The 18,520-nt window shown below is 37.9% G+C and overlaps 1 protein-coding gene and 1 pseudogene across 3 annotated transcripts in view; both read left to right on the plus strand.

Annotated features, from left to right (window-relative positions):
• RBMS3 (RNA binding motif single stranded interacting protein 3) overlaps nucleotides 1–18,520 on the plus strand; it is a 1,467,317-nt gene that overhangs the window by 518,285 nt on the left and 930,512 nt on the right. The gene's annotated exons all lie outside the window — the stretch shown is intronic.
• LOC108584721 lies at nucleotides 6,588–9,037 on the plus strand (annotated as a pseudogene).

Consider the following 18,520-nt stretch of genomic DNA (forward strand, 5'->3'; position numbering starts at 1 on the left):
TAGTCTGAATGTTAGCACACATTCAAAAGTGACTCCCTGGCCAATTTAAATACTCTCAAAAACAAATTTAAAGTCTCTTTTTACCCTATAATGTCTGGAAAGCTGACCATGTCATTGGTTTTAGAGAGAAAGAGAGGAAATTATATCTGAGAAACTGAACCACCTCTTGTACTTGCTTCCTGAAGGCTAGAGAATTTAGAAGAGGCACAGCTAGAGGCTGGGAGGAAGACAAGTTGGATAAAAGAAATGGAACCATAAGAATCTTAATATGTCTCTTATTGTAGAAACATATGGAGCCAATCACAGGCCTTGCCACAGGGGCTAAAAATTAGCATTTGTATGAGACAAATGTAGTATGTCTCTTTTTATATTATTAAATATTTGTATGGGAATTTTCCCCTGCATTTCCAGTGTTTTTAATTGAATGCTAGGAAAAGGGTTAGCAATAGATGCTTTCTCCATGTTCATCTTTAATCAACACTTCTTACTCCACACAAAATAAATTCATTTGGGTTGAAAGTGAAGTTAATGGTAGTAGTGGCACTAACAATATCCCGGCTGCTAAAATATCTGTTTACAGAGAATCACGTGAAATATTTAGGGAAAAAAATGGCTTTTATTCTAAATAAAATCCAGTGGAATTTTAGAACACTTTGGTGATAACTACAATTCTATGCATGTTTTCACATTGGAATTACATTTTACACAAGCATCTTAAAGTTAGTGTATAATGAAAAAAATCTCACCCCAAAACATTTCCTCTTTTAAAAAAATCATCTTTAATTTCAAGACCTCATGCTCTGAATGTCACTTTCACTGTAGCATGAGCTAAGCCATGGAAGATTTATATCTTTTGACTTACCTGACTCTGAGTCATACACCCAATGAGTGAATGATGGCATGAACAAGTCACTGATTATATTTTTTAAATGTTTCCCAGAAGGTAGAATTTCTATTAGTTAAATGTACATATGATGTTTCATTTATCCCTTTTAAAGTACACAAATAATGACACTGCAATACAAATTGTTTACATTTATGAAACAGGATTACTTTTTACCCGTTATTAATGCAATAGAGACAGTGCTATTAAGCAACTGCTTACATATCTTGACCCACTTACTACAATTTGTATCTGACCTCCAAATCCTTGGGCAGTTTTACCTGCTGTTGTCCATTGTTATTCTATCTCAGCTATCTATAATGAGATGCTAGTTATCTGCAAGCAGCTCAAAACTGCCTACAGAGTGAGGAGGTCCTCAGTGATCAGTAACTCTAGCAGACAATAGGATTTGCTCTTCCTTTTACATATCTTAGCCACATTATCAAATAGTAAAATAGACGTGTATTGTCTAGTCCATAGACATATGAGAAAAGAAAATTTGAAATATCAAAAGATAATTCAGAATAAAGAAAATAGGTCATATTTGAGATAGAGTACTTTCAGAAGTTATACTCATTTGTTACATAGGGCATAAAAATTGGTTAAAGAGAAGGAGGTAAATAACATTAATATAAGTGGTAGATTATTAGAGTAATTGTTCTCAATGTGTCACACCTCCCTGTCTTCACATGCTTGTGTAGCTCACTCCCATGTTTACTCCAAACTTGGCCTTATGACTTGCTTTAGTCAATAAGACATTAACAGGTGTATTGTGACCAGCTCTCTTGTAGCATTGGCACCATGTGAAGAAGCTCAGGCTAAAATGCTGAAGACACATATCCCAACTGACAGCCACCACCAACCTCCAGACAAGAAGGTAGGGTCATTTTGTACCATCATGCCTCAGTTGAGCTGCCAGTTGAGGAACGTCATATGAATGAACCAAGGCAAGACAAGCAGAAGAACCACCAGCTGAACCCAGCCCAAATTGCTGGTCATGTGCTAATTAATGCAACTGAAGCCATTAAGTTTTGGGACTATAGGTTACACAACAATAGATTACTGATAAGTAAACATGTATTTCAAATAAGTTTTCTTTCTTCCTTTTTTTAAAAATTTCATGTGACAAAAAGTGGAAGGATAGGTAGAACAAGCCTGATGCAGGGGATTGATGATGTCATCTAGGGGCTTTCTATCTTTAATATCTTAGTTTTCTATGTATGACATAGGGACTGCTCTACCTTTATCTGTGCCCAGGGAAGGATGAAGGGAAAATATATACTGCTTCTGTTCTACTCATTGTAAACACAGAACACTGTCAGACATCCTTACCAGACGTCTGCTGTGTTTTACTAGAAAGGAGTGTGTTGGCCAGGCGTGGTGCCTCACTCCTGTAATCCCAGCACTTTGGGAGGCCGAGGTGGGCAGATCACGAGGTCGGGACACCAAGACCATCCGGACTAACATGGTGAAACCCCGTCTCTACTAAAAATACAAAAAACAAACAAACAACAACAAAAAAAAAAACAAAAAAACGCTGGGCATGGTGGCGGGCTATAGTCTCAGCTACTCGGGAGGCTGAGGCAGGAGAATGGCATGAACCCGGGAGGTGGAGCTTCCAGTGAGCCGAGATCGTGCCACTGCACTCCAGCGTGGGCGACAGAGTGAGACTCTGTCTCAAAAAGAAAGGAGTGTGTGTCATCTGGCCACTTCTAGCTGCTAGGGTGGCTGGGTGGGGAAGTGAATATTGAGCTTTTTTAGCTGCTTTAGTAAGTGTATAGCTGCTACGTTATCCAGTCAACAGTGTCAAATAAGTTTCCTTTCTTCTTATATTGCTTTCATTTTCTCATTATTACTTGAAACCCTAAATAAAAGAAATGGGATACATCTGAAGTTATATCTATTCATTATTTAGGCAACATTCGTTTAAGCCTCAGTTTTCTGATTTTTTCATAGTTATAACCTTGAGTCTTAAAGTGAGTGAGTTAATATTTATACTATATATAGTAGAATATCTAGCACCAGGAAAGCTGAAACCATATCTGTTTTATTTACTTCTACATGTCCAGCACTGTGTAGAGTGGTATAGGAGGAACTATAAAATGAATGAATGATGACAGAATGACTGCATGACTGTCTGACTTAATAGACAAGTGCCAGCTGCCTTTCTTTCAATTATATTTTATCATTTTTAGATATATACCAGGCCAGGTGCAGTATAGATAAAAATTATATTTCTGAGTCTTCAGAGGTTAGCAAAATGCCTAGCACATAACGTATAGTCAACAAGTGTTTGTTGATGATGATGTTGATGATAAATAAGGCTAGCAGCTTATGGTAATTGTACTGAATGATTTTATTTTTCTTCCAAAAAAAGTTAAATTTTAAAATAGAATGAATTGTATCCTCTGGTTGTTTGATTTATGTATATTTTAGAAGCAGAATCTTGAAAAACCTTGCTCAACTTTGAAATAGCAAGACAAATGTTCACCATGTGCTGCATGAAGCTTAAGGCGTTTAATATAACTGGACCCCTGTAGCACACTGATTTTCTTTCTTAAACAACATAAATTTGCTGAGCTAGACCTTAGAGAACTATGATTTGTTGACATGAATTCAACATGATCCCAACCTGCATAGTAAGAATGTTTTGATTTCTTTGCCAACTTTGATTCCTTTGCCAAGTTTTGTGGAACATGTTTTTGGTCTTGGCAATCTCCTGCATGTTAGCTATCCCATTCCTTCTAATTTCCAGAGAGGGACGTTAATTATATTCCTTTGCACTCCTGGGAGTTAAACATATGAAATTACTAGACAATGCCAGTAAATTATTTTCCCTGAGAAATATTAAGTTGGGATGATATTGAGAATTTCTGAAAGTTGGAGACTTGGTATCCGTGCTTCACTCTCAGCTGGTGTTTGTCAGTTTATTATTTCACTCAATCACAATAAACATAAGTAAGTTGAACTGTTAAATTTGTCCATAAAGACATAAAAAATGTTTTTCCATTTTTATTCACAAGAAGTACCTTCTTGATGATAACTCTAGGTGAATGTGGAAATCTGCATTGTTGGATTTAAGGAGAAAAAAATTGAAACATTGAGAACATGAACTAGAGAAAATATTAAGATAAAAACAAAGGGTACTGATGCCATAGAGGCTAGCTGTTCATCTGGCAAATGAAGAAATTATGTGAGTTGTATAAATAAGGAGCTCTCCATTTTGCAACAAAACTGTGTTGCAAAATTTGACCTGTTTGTTGATTTTTGAAAAAGTGTATTCATTTATGTATTCAGTGAGTTTTTTAAATAATTCAGTGTATAGAAATGTTATTTTACTTATTTCTTTTAACTTTTGAGTTTGTAGGTAAATGTGAAGATTTGTTAAATAGGTAAACACATGTCACAGGGGTTTGTTGTACATATTATTTCATCACCCAAGTATTAAGCTTAGTAACCAATAGTTTTTTTTTTTTTTCTGCTCTTCTCCCTCTTTCCACTCTCCCTGCTCAAGTAGACCCTTGTGTCTGTTGTTTTGTGCTTTGTGTTCATAAGTTCTTACCATTTAGCTCCCACTTATAAGTGAGAACATGTGGTATTTGGTTTTCTGTTCTTGTGTTACTTTGCTAAGGATAACAGCCTCCAGGACTATCCTTGTTACCACAAAAGGCATTATCTCATTCTTATTTATGGCTGCATAGTGTTCCATCGTGTATATGTACCACATTTTCTTTAGTGGATCTGTCATTGGTTGCATTTAGGTTGATTCCATGTCTTTGCTATTGTGAATAGGGCTGTAATGAACATTCCTGGGAATGTGTCTTTATTGTAGAATGATTTATATTCCTCTGGGTATATACCCAGTAATGGAATTGCTGGTTGAATGCTAGTTCTGCTTTTAGCCCTTTGAGGAATCACTGTACTGCTTTCCACAATGATTGAACTAATTTATACTCCAACCAACAGTGTTTAAGTGTTCCCTTTTCTCCACAATTTCACCAGCATCTGTTATTTTCTTGACTTTTTAATAGTATCCATTCTAACTGGTGTGAAATGGTATCACATTGTGGCTTTCATTTACATTTCTCTAATGATCAGTCATATTGAGTTTTATTTCATATGTTTGTTGGCTACATGTATGTCTTATTTTGAGAAGTGTCTGTTCATGTCCTTTGCCTACTTTTTAATGGAGTTGTTTGTTTTTCTTTTGTGAATTTATTTTTTATAGATGCTGGATATTAGACCTTTGTCAGATGCATAGATTAGAAATATTTTCTCCCATTCTGCATGTTGTCTCTTTACTCTGTTGATAGTTCCTTTTGCAGTATAGAAGCTCTTAAGTTGAATCCGATCCTACTTGCCAATTTTTGCTTTTGTTGCAATTGCTTTTGGTATATTTGAAATGAAATCTTTGTTTGTTCTATGTCCAGGATAGTATTGCCCAGGTTGTCTTCCAGGGTTTTTATAATTTGGAGTTTTACATTTAAATATTTAATCCATCTTTTATTTTATTTTATTTTATTTTTTGAGATAGAGTCTCGCTCTGCCACCCAGGCTGGAGTGCAGTAGCATTGTCTCAGCTCACTATACCTTCCACCTCCTAGGCTAAAACAATTCTCATACCTCAGCCTCCTGAGTAACTGGGATTACAGGCACCTGCTATCACGCCCACCTAATTTTTGTATTTTTCGTGGAGCTGGAGTTTCACCATGTTGACCAGACTGGTCTTGAACTCCTGACCACAAGTGATCTGCCCTCCTTGGCCTCCCAAAGTGCTGGGATTACAGGCGTGAGCCACCACACCCAGCCTTCAATTTGTCTTGAGTTGCTTTTTGTATATGGTTTAAGGAATGGCTCCAGCTTCAATCTTCTGCATATGGCTAGCCAGTTATCTCAGCACCATTTATTGAATTGGGAGTCTTTTTCCCGTTGCTTGTTTTTGTCAGCTTTGTTGAAGACAGGATGATCCTACATGTGCAGCCTTATTTCTGGGCTCTCTATTCTGTTCCATTGGTCTATGTGCCTGTTTGTGTACCAGTTCCATGCTCTTTTGGTTACTGTAGCCTTGTAATATAGTTTGACAGTGGATAGCTTGATGCCTCTGGCTTTGTTCCTTTTGATTAGGATTGCCTTGGCTATTCAGGCTTTTTTTGGTTTCATATGAATTTTAAAATAATTTTTTATAGTTCTGTGAAGAATGTCACTGGTAGTTTGATAGGAATAGCATTGAATCTGTAAATTGCTTTGGGCACTATATCTATTTTAATGATATTGATTCTTATTATCCATGAGCATGGGATGTTTTTCCATTTGTTTGTGACTTCTCTGATTTCTTTGAGAAATCTTTTGTAGTTCTCATGGTAGAGATTTTTTTACCTCCTTGGTTAGCTATATTCCTAGGGGGGTGTCTGTGTGTATGTGTGGCAATTGTGAATGATATTGCCTTTCTGATTTGGCTCTCAGTTTAGCTGTTGTTGGTGTATAAGAATGCTAGTGATTTTTGTGCATTGATTTTGTATCCTGTAACTTTGCTGAAGTTTTTTTTTCAGCTGGAGGAGCTTTTGGGCTGAGACTATGGGGTTTTCTAGCAAGAAAATCATGTCATTTGCAAACAGATAGTTTGACTTCTTCTCTTTCTATTTGGATGCCCTTTATTTCTTTCTCTTGCCTGACTGCTATGGCTAGGACTTTCAATACTATGTTGAATAAAAGTGACGAGAGAGGGCATCCTTGTCTTGTGCTGATTTTCAAGGAGAATGATGCTAGTTTTTGCCTATTCAGTGTACCGTTGGCTGTAACCTTTATTGAACTCTTCACCCAAAGACAACACAATATACATTCTCCTCATCACCACATGGCGTGTACTCTAAAGTCAACCACATAATTGAACATAAAGCAATCCTCAACAAATGAAAAAGAACCAGAATCTTATCAAACACACTCTAGGACCACAGCAATAGAAGTCAAGACTATAAAAATTGCTCAAAACCAAACAATTAGATGGAAATTAGACAATATGCTCCAATAACTTTTGGGTAAATAATGAAATTAAGGCAGAAATCAAGAAGTTCTTTGAAAATAATGAGAACAAAAATACACTATAAAATACAATATACTAGCATGCACAACTGGTTCCCCTAAACATGGAGTCCTATAGTCCAGGACTTACCTGAATCAGGATGAGGGTATGGTGCGTCCGAGTGGCGCTGTTGGCTGTATGCCTATTTGCTGCATACCTGCAGATCCCACCCCCTCAGGTCTCCCCAGCCCTTCACTCTTGGAAATATTCAGGCAATTTTTTCGCTTATGAGGGACTGCATATCTTCTACCAAGACTCTGTGGGTGTGGTTGGAAGTCTGGAGATAGTTGTGATTTTATACAGCTTTCTAACATCCAGCTATGATTGGTACAAGATTTAGGAAAGTCTGACTTTGAGGTTTCATCAAGTGCTTGCACTTGATTTCTTAGACTTTGGCTTCAGTGACAAACCACAACCACATCACTATTCCATATTTGAGCGGGCTAGCATTATGGAAGCACTTTTATGTCATCTGGGGCTCCAGAACCACAGGACCAATCTTTTGTCTCATGACTATGGAGATACTGTTACTCAGGAGCTCCTCTAAAAGTACAACAGAATCAATCTGGTAGGCTTACCATACAGTATCCATCTCCATAGAGTATCCATCTGTGAAATGGAGTTTCCTTTCCTGAGACTCACTGTCCCCTCCTTCTCCAAAAGCTACTTAAAGCTGGAGATGTGCTCTCACCCATCCTCACATGGCTGACAAACTTCTTTGTATTCTTTCGATGTCTCACCCCAGTCTTTGGGCCATGTACTTGGCCCTCTGAGAGTGAGCTATGGGATGGGGTATGTGGGCAGTCCCATCCCACTGCTGCAATAATGACGGGAACTTAGTCATTGACCGTCGCTTATGGTACATCATAAATCAGAGAAATAATTTAGAAGGTGCTGAGTGGGAGCTCTTGCCTCTGAAACTACCCCCATTGATTTTTATTATCTGTGAGCCATTGGATCCTGTAAATCCCATCCAGAGTTTTTGGAGCTGTACAGGGAAAAGCTGTCATGGTCCATGATGTGGATTCTGGATGACCACATTAGCCATGATCCTTAGCTAGAAGATCCCATGGGCTTCCTGAATGCATACATGGGCTTCATCAATTCCTTTGAGCTGGAAAGAGTAGCTTCCCTGTATTATCTCCCCTACTCTCTTATCTGTGGTTTATTCCATTTAAGAAGAAATGCCCAAAAGAGGCCCTGGCTATCAAACACTATTCTCTCACAAAGTTCACTTTACTCAAATTGGTTGACAGTATATAGGAAGAAGCCAGCAGGAGCTCTGGCTAAGGTTCACATAATAGTCTTCACGTAATAGTCCCATTACTTTGACATCTGATCAAATGTACAGACTTGCCTTTGTTTTTGTGTTATTAGGAAATTCTGATGAGCACTACTATTCACTGAAAGACGTTCTTTTGCATGAAAGACTTTTTAACACTTTGGACGTTTCTGAAGTATTTAGTAGTGCTAATTTCTGGCCCAGCCCCAGTACGAACTTTACAGTAAGAATGACGAGCAGGGGGACTCCTTCCCTCTCCTTGAATGGCTTTATGGGCACATGCCTTTTAAAAGTTCTTTAAGCAACACAGAGCTGGGTCTTATTTGTCATACCTTTGGCTTTAGTTTCATCAGCTGTTTTTAATTATAAACATTTTGTTAAAATAGATATTGGTTTGAATAATGTAGTATTCTAAGTATGATTTAAGACTATGATTTACCAAATGTCCCTGTCTGACAGCTTTAAAGAGAGTAGTGGTTATCCCAGCACGGAGTTTGAGATCTGAGAACGGACAGACTGCCTCCTCAAGTGGGTCCCTGACCCCGAATGACCTAACTGGTAGACAACTCCCAGTAGGGGCCAAATGACATACAGCCGGGTGCCCCTCTGAAATGAAGCTTCCAGAAGAAAAATCAGACAGCAACATTTGCTGTTCTGCAATACTTGCTGTTCTGCAACCTCTGCTTGTGACACCCAGGCAAACAGTATCTGGAGTAGACCTCTATCAAACTCCAACAGACCTGCAGCTGAGGGTCCTAACTATTAGAAGGAAAACTAACAAATAGAAAGAACATCCACACCAAACCCCCATCTGTACGTCACCAACATCAAAGACCAAAGGTAGATAAAACCACAAAGATGGGGAGAAACCAGAGCAGAAAAGCTGAAAATCAGAGCGCCTCTTCTCCAAAGGATCACAGTTCCTCACCAGCAATGGAACAAAACTGGATGGAGAATGACTTTAACAAGTTGAGAGAAGAAGGCTTCAGAAGATCGATAGTAACAAACTTCTCTGAGCTAAAGGAGGATGTTCCAACCCATGGCAAAGAAGTTAAAAACCTTGAAAAAAGATTAGACAAATGGCTGACTAGAATAAACAGTGTAGAGAAGTCCTTAAATAACCTGATGGAGCTGAAAACCAGGCCACGAGAACTATGTGATGTATGCACAAGCTTCAGTAGCTGATTTGATTGTGGAAAAAGGATATCAGTGATTGAAGATCAAATGAATGAAATGAAGTGAGAAGTTTAGAGAAAAAAGAGTAAAAAGAAAACAAAGCCTCCAAGAAATATAGAACTATGTGAAAAGACAAAATATATGTCTGATGGGAGTACCTGAAAGTGACGGGGAGAATGGAACCAAGTTGGAAAACACTCTTCAGGATATCATCCAGCAGAATTTCCCCAACCTAGCGAGGCAGGCCAACATTCAAATTCAGGAAATACAGAGAACTCCACAAAGATACTCCTCAAGAAGAGCAACTCCAAGACACATAATTGTCAGATTCACCAAAGCTGAAATGAAGGAAAAAAATGTTAAGGGCAGCCAGAGAGAAAGGTCAGGTTACCCACAAAGGGAAGCCCATCAGACTAACAGTGGATCTCTCAGCAGAAACTCTACAAGCCAGAAGAGAGTGGGGGCCAATATTCAACATTCTTAAAGGAAAGAATTTTTAACCCAGAATTTCATATCCAGCCGAACTAAGCTTCATAAGTGAAGGAGAAATAAAATCCTTTACAGACAAGCAAATGCTGAGAGATTTTGTCACCAACAGGCCTGCCTTACAAGAGCTCCTGAAGGAAGCAATAAATATGGAAAGGAAAAACTGGTACCAGCCACTGCAAAAACATGCCAAATTGTAAAGACCATCAATGCTAGGAAGAAACTGCATCAACTAATGAGCAAAATAACCAGCTAACATCATAATGACAGGATCAAATTCACACATAACAATATTAACCTTAAATGTAAATGGGCTAAATGCTCCAATTAAAAGACACAGACTGGCAAATTGGATAAAGAGTCAAGACCCATCAGTTTGCTATATTCAGGAGATCCATCTCACATGCAGAGACACACATAGGCTCAAAATAAAGGGATGGAGGAAGACCTACCAAGCAAATGGAAAACAATAAAAAGTAGGGGTTGCAATCTTAGTCTCTGATAAAACAGACTTTAAACCAACAAAGTTCAAAAGAGACAAAGAAGGTGATTACATAAAGGTAAAGGGATCAATTCAACAAGAAGAGCTAACTATCCTAAATATATATGCATATATATATGAATACAGGAGCACCCAGATTCATAAAGCAAGTCCTTGGAGACCTACAAAGAGACTTAGACTCCCATACAATAATAATGGGAGACTTTAACACCCCACTGTCAACATTAGAGAGATCACCAAGACAGAAAGTTAATAAGGATATGCAGGAATTGAACTCACCTCCGCACCAAACAGACCTAACAGACATCTACAGAACTCTCCACCCCAAATCAACTGAATATACATTCTTCTCAGCACCACATCACACTTATTCCAAAATGGACCACATAGTTGGAAGTAAAGCACTCCTCAGCAAATGTAAAAGAACAGAAATTATAGCAAACACACAGTGCAATCAAACTAGAACTCAGGATTAAGAAACTCACTCAAAACCGTTCAACTACATGGAAACTGAACAACCTGCTCCTGAATGACTACTGGATACATAATGAAATGAAGGTAGAAATAAAGATGTCCTTTGAAACCAATGAGAACAAAGACACAGCATACCAGAATCTCTGGGACACATTTAAAGCAGTGTGTAGAGAGAAATTTATAGTGCTAAATGCCCACAAGAGAAAGCAGAAAAGATCTAAAAGTGACACCCTAACATCACAAATAAAATAATTAGAGAAGCAGCAGCGAACACATTCAAAAGCTAGCAGAAGGCAACAAATGACCAAGATCAGAGCAGAACTGAAGGAGACAGAGACCCAAAAAATCTTTAAAAAAATCAATGAATCCAGGAGCTGGTTTTTTGAAAACATCAACAAAATTGATAGACTGCTAGCAAGATTAATAAAGAAGAAAAGACAGAAGAATCAAATAGATGCAATAAAAAATGATAAAAGGGATATCACCACAGATCCTACAGAAATACAAACTACCATCAGAGAATACTTTAAACACCTCTATGCAAATAAACTAGAAACTCTAGAAGGAATGGATAAATTCCTGGACACATACACCCTCCTAAGACTAAACCAGGAAGAAGTTGAATCCCTGAATAGGCCAATAAGAGACTCTGAAATTGAGGCAATAATTAATAGCCTACCAACCAAAAAAAGTCCAGGACGAGACAGATTCACAGCCGAATTCTACCAGAGGTACAAAGAGGAGCTGGTACCATTTCTTCTGAAACTATTCCAATCAATAGAAAAAGAAGGAATCCTCCCTAACTCATTTTATGAGGCCAGCATCATCCTGATATCAAAGCCTGGCAGAGACACAACAAAAAAAAAAGAGAATTTTAGACCAATATCCCTGATGAACATCGATGAAAAAATCCTTAATAAAATACTGGCAAATCTAATCCAGGAGCACATCAAAAAGCTTATCCACCATGATCAAGTGGGCTTCATCCCTGGGATGCAAGGCTGGTTCAACATACACAAATCAATAAACGTAATCCAGCATATAAACAGAACCAAAGACAAAAACCACAAGATTATCTCAATAGATGCAGAAAAGACCTTTGACAAAATTCAACAGCACTTCATGCTAAAAACTCTCAATAAACTAGGTATTGATGGGACATATCTCAAAATACTAAGAGCTGTTTGTGACAAACCCACAGCCAATATCATACCGAATGGACAAAAACTGGAAGCATTCCCTTTGAAACCTGGCACAAGACAGGGATGCCCTCTCTCACCACTACTATTCAACATAGTGTTGGAAGTTCTAGCCAGGGCAATCAGGCAAAAGAAAGAAATAAAGGGTATTCAATTAGGAAAAGAAGAAGTCAAATTGTCCCTGTTTGCAGATGACATGATTGTATATTTAGAAAAATTCATCGCCTCAGCCCAAAATCTCCTTAAGCTGATAAGCAACTTCAGCAAAGTCTCAGGATACAAAATCTGTGTGCAAGAATCACAAGCATTCCTATAAACCAATAACAGACAAACAGAGAGCCAAATCATGAGTGAACTCCCATTCACAATTGCTTCAAAGAGAATAAAACACCTAGGAATCCAACTTACAAGGGATGTGAAGGACCTCTTCAAGGAGAACTACAAACCACTGCACAACAAAATAAAAGAGGACACTAACAAATGGAAGAACATTCCATGCTCATGGATAGGAAGACTCAATATCGTGAAAATGGCCACATTGCCCAAGGTAATTTATAGGTTCAAGGCTATCTTCATCAAGCTACCAATGACTTTCTTCACAGAATTGGAAAAAAAAAATACTTTAAATTTCATATGGAACCAAAAAAGAGCCCACATTGCCAAGACAATCCTAAGCCAAAAGAACAAAGCTGGAGACATCACACTACCTGACTTCAAACTATACTACAAGGCTACAGTAACCAAAACAGCATGGTACTGGTACCAAAACAGAGATATAGACCAATGGAACAGAACAGAGTCCCCGGAAATAATGCCATACATCTACAACCATCTGATCTTTGAGAAACCTGACAAAAACAAGAAATGGGGAAAGGATTCCCTATTTAATAAATGGTGCTGGGAAAACTGGTTACCCATATGTCGAAAGCTGAAACTGGATCCCTTTCTTATATCTTATACAAAAATTAATTTAAGATGGATTAAAGACTTAAATGTTAGACGTAAAACCATAAAAACCCTAGAAGAAATCCTAGGCAATACCATTCAGGTCATAGGCATGGGCAAGGACTTCATGTTTAAGACACCAAAAGCAATGGCAACAAAACCCAAAATTGACAAATGGGATCTAATTAAACAAAAGAGCTTCTGCACAGCAAAATAAACTACCATCAGAGTGAAAGGCATCCTACAGAATGGGAGAAAATTTTTGCAATCTATCCATCTAACAGAGGGCTAATATCCAGAATCTACGAAGAACTTAAGCAAATTTACAAGAAAAAAATCAAAAAAGCCCATCAAAAGATGTGCAAAGGATATGAACAGACATTTCTCAAAAGAAGACATTTATGCAGCCAACAGACACATGAAAAAATGCTCATCATCACTGGCCAGAGAAATGCAATCAAAACCAAAATGAGATACCATCTCATACCCGTTAGAATGGCGATCATTAAAAAGTCAGGAAACAACAGGTGCTTGAGAGGATATGGAGAAATAGCAACACTTTTACACTGTTGGTGGGATTTTTAACTAGTTCAACCATTGTGGAAGACAGTGTGGGGATTCCTCAAGAATCTAGAACTAGAAATACCATTCGACTCAGCCAACCCATTACTGGGCATATACCCAAAGGATTATAAATCATGCTGCTATAAATACACATGCACATGTATGTTTATGGCAGCACTATTCACAATAGCAAAGACTTGGAACCAACCCAGATGTCCATCAATCATAGACTAGATTAAGAAAATGTGTCACATATACACCATGGAACACTACGCAGCCATAAAAAAGCATGAGTTCATGTCCTTTGTAGGGACATAGATGAAGCTGGAAACCATCATTCTCAGCAAACTATCGCAAGGACAGAAAACATGTTCTCACCACAAGTTCTTACTCATAGGGTGGAATTGAACAATGAGAACACTTGGACACAGGGTGGGGAACATCATACACTGGGACCTGTCATGGGGTGGGGGGAGGGAGGAGGGATAGCATTAGGAGATGTACCTAATGTAAATAATGTAAACAGGTGCAGCACACCAACATGGCATATACACATGTAACAAACCTGCACGTTGTGCACATGTACCTTAGAACTTAAAGTGTAATTAAAGAAAAAAGGACATTGGAAGCTAAAATTGAATTTGCATTTTGAATGCATCTTATAAGAAAAAACTATGATTTACCTACATAGTATACATATTTTACAAGAATACTAAACCAGCATACCCTTACTCTGCCAGTGAACCTAATTAAACATGTTTCATTTCTGAATAAATTGAAGTAGATCCTAACTATTTGCTGAATATACTGAAATCACATGACATTAAGGACCAGTACCATCTGTGCCAGAGATTTACCATTATTGCCAGGAAGATCAATTTTAACAGCAGATTACAGTCTGAGACTCCACAGACCTCAGTGCTTAGAAGCATGTCTCTCCTGAGCTACTGTAGAGGAGAAGGGATAGTTTTGTAGTCCAAGTCACTATATGCAATGTACATTGATTCCTTTATGATGACTGCTTAATTCCCCATTGCCTGTCCCAGAGAAGCTTTCTCATGTAGCTTGGTAATTCCTGTACTTTATAGACAGGAAATTTCGAGAAACTTTAAGAACAAATTCTGAGAGGCCTATGAGCAAATGGTGCTGAATACTTTTTTTTTTTTTAAGCCACATTTCATTGTGTTAGTCAAAGCAGGATTATTAAGTGATTATTTAAAATTCAGTTTTTAAATTAGCAACTTCAAGTATGACAACTTTTAAACTGGAATAAGTATTTATTTTCTGTTAATGAAAATGAATTGTGACAAAAAAATTACAACATACTAGAGTCTGTAGGACACAGCTAAGGCAGTGTTAAAAGGGAAATTCATAGCACTAAATACCCACATCAAACTGCTAGAAAGATCTCACATTAACAACCTAACTTCACAACTGAAACAATTAGAGAAGCGGAAACAAACCATCCCCAAAGCTAGCAGAAAATGAGAAATAAAAATAAAAATCAGGACAGGCACCATGGCTCATACCTGTAATTCCGGTACTTTGGGGGACTGAGGCAGTGGGATCACCTGAGGTCAGGAGTTCAAGACAAGCTTGGCCAACATGATGAAACCCAATCTCTACTAAAAATACAAAAATTAGCCAGGTGTGGTAGCAAGCACCTGTAATCCCAGCTATTCAGCAGGCTGAGGCAGGAGAATTGCTTCAACCTGGGAGACGGAGGTTGCAGTGAGCCAAGATTGTGTCATTGTACTCCAGCCTGGGTGACAAGAGCGAGACTTTGTCTCAAGTAATAATAATAATACTTTTAAAGGCCACTAGCTATACTAATAAAGAAAATAAAAGAAAAGCTCCAAATAAACACAATTAGAAGTGATGAAGGGAATGTTACTACTGACCCCACTGAAATAAAAAACAAGCATCAGAAACTACTACGAACACCTCGAGGCACACAAATTAGAAAACCTAGAAGAGATGGATAAATTCCGAGACACATACACCCTCCCAAGATTTAGCCAGAAGGAAATTGACTCCCTAAATAGACCAAAAATGAGCACTGAAATTGAATCAGTAATAAATAGTCTAGTAACCAAAAAAAAAAGACCCATGACCTGATGAATTCACAGCTGAATTCTGCCATATGTACAAAGGAAAACTGGTATAATTCCTACAGAAACTATTCCCCCAAAATTGAGGAGGGACTCCTTCCAAGCTCATCCTATAAGGCTAGCATCATCCTGATACCGAAATCTGGCAGAGACACAACAAAAAATGAAAACTATAGGCCAATACCTTTAAATAACATCAATACAAAAATCCTCAACAAAATATTTGCGAACTGAATCCAGCAACACATCAAAAAGCTAATGCACCATGATCAAATAGGCTTCATCCCCAGGATGCAAGGTTGGTTCAGCATATGCAAATCAGTAAGTGTGATTCATCACATATACAGAACTAAAGAAAAAAACCACATGATTATCTGAATAGATACGGAAAAGACTTTCAATAAAATTCACACTCCTTCATGTTAAAAACTTCCAATTAAGTAGGTATTGAAGGAACATACCTCAAAATAATGAGAGGCATCTGTTTATTGAGTTCATACTACGTGTGAGGTGTAGTTCTAGGTATATGGATACAGCAGTGAATAACATTAAAACAAAGCAAAATAAAGCAAAAATGATCCTACTCTCAGGGAGAGTTTAAGGAACTTGCCTGAAGTCACAAATCTCCTAAATGACAGAGCTGGAACTGAAATCTAGACTGTGTGACTCTGTAGCCCATGCTCTTCACTGTGGTGCCTTTCTTTTAAAAAATTAATTAACTTTAATTTTAGATGAATTTTGGGCTTACAGAAAAACTGAATGGAAATTACAGACAATTCTGAATCCATTCACTGCTCAATCATCTTTCTTGACTTTTGATGCAGAAAGCAATGGAAAATGAATAAAACACTAGTATACCTAAAGAAAATCCCCTCTCTTTTCTCTGTACTTGCATTATAATGAAGTAAATGAAAATTTCCATCATCCTAAGTTATTCATTCATTCTTTCCACACGTACTTACAGAACCTCTCCCATGTGTCAGGCTACTCAAAAAGAATGATGAATAAACTGACATGAACCCTGACCTTATAGAGTTTATGGTAGAGTATTAACCTTGGCGGAGATAGTATCAGAAATGAATATCTAATTACAAAAGACAGAAACATTAAAAGACAATGTGGCAAACAGTTTTAAAATCCAAGTTCTTTGTGAGGCAGTAATATTTCAGTGACACCTGGAGGATGAGAAAAAGTTAACATTGCAAAGAAAAGAGGAAAGGTCATCTCAGGGAGGTGATCACCATACACAGAGTTACTGAGGAGGTTAAGAATTTGAAGGTTTCAAAGTATAAAGAGCTTAGTTGGTAAAGGAAATGAAAAATGACGGGACTGAGAGATAGGAAAAAAGCCAGGAGAATTTGTTGTCACAAAAATCAAGAGAAATATGATCATGTAAGGTCAAATAAGTTTAAGATTTTTTAAAAGGCCCACTGGAGGATGTTTGTGACCTTTCATTTTTTGATATCAGCATTAACACAAGGGCTGTTTTAAATGGTTTTCTAAAAAATTTCAAGTGCATGTTTTCTTATCGAGAACCCTGTTCTCAGGGTTCTGAATAAAGAAGTGTCTAGTTAATGGCAGATGGGAAAATCATCAAAGGTGTGTGTAGATGATATTTACAAGCAGTTGAATATGCAAGGAAGATAGAACAGTCAGTAGAAATGAAGATGCATTCAGGGAGTTCTTCTTTCCTTTGCTTGAGATCAATTATAGAAAATTAAAATGCTGTTTTCAGAAATCTAGCAGAGAGGGAGAGGCTGAAAATGCAAGTAGGAAGAGATAACTGAGGTGGTAGAAATGTTAGTATCTGGATACCCATACAGGCAGTGGCCTCTGCTAGAAGAAGCCTCACTTACTCCAAGGTTGTTAGAAAGAAAAAGAAAAGATAAGTAAAGATTTAGGTCATTTGTATATTTGATGACAATATCAATTATGTCTTTTAGGAAGCATGAAGTACATATTTAATATGGTATGAGAAAGGGTAGGAGATCGGGAGAAAGAAAGGTCAAGTCCTTGAAGTCAGTAAAGGATGGTTGTGGAGAGTGGGAAAGTGTACTTAGAAAATGGTAAGTATGCCAGCCAGTGTTGGGTAACCATTTGAACTAACGACGAGGAATTTATAGTGAGATCAGCAAATTAGAATCGAGTTTCATTGGGCCTAGAACTGAAATGGGAGTAGTTTACATACAGTTTCTCTCTCAAATATCTTGATATTATATCCAGGGCTGGTCCAGTGTTTCTACAGTTATTAAGAGCCCAGACCCACTCTATTTTGGCACTCTACTTTCTCCATCATTTGACTTCCATTTCAAGGCCAAGATGGTGTTCTGTTCCAATCAGCAAGAAGGGGAAAGTGACAAATAGAGTGCATCTATCCCTCTTTTAAATTTGTTGTCAGCGAGTGAGATGATTGAATTAATCACTTTGGAAACTGAACAGGTTGAGGTGTTGAAAAGTCTAGGATCAGCTGGGCATTGTGGCTCACGCCTGTAATCCCAGCACTTTGGGAAGTCAAGGTGGGTGGATCACGAGGTCAGGAGTTCGAGACCAGCCTAGCCAATGTGGTGAAACCCCGTCTCTACTAAAAATACAAAAATTAACCAGACGTGGTGGCGTGTGCCTATAGTCCTAGCTACTCGGGAGGCTGAGGCAGAAGAATCGCTTGAACCCAGGAGGCAGAGGTTGCAGTGAGCCGATATCATGCTACTGCACTCCAGCCTGGGTGACAGAGTAAGACTCTGTCTCAAAAAAAAAAAAAAAAAAAAAAAAAATTCTAGGACCTTACTATAGGAATGGGGTGACAGGAAAAAAAAAGTCAC

The sequence above is a fragment of the Papio anubis genome, chromosome 2 (genome assembly GCF_008728515.1).
Source record: "Papio anubis isolate 15944 chromosome 2, Panubis1.0, whole genome shotgun sequence".
NCBI classification, from domain to species: domain Eukaryota; kingdom Metazoa; phylum Chordata; class Mammalia; order Primates; family Cercopithecidae; genus Papio; species Papio anubis.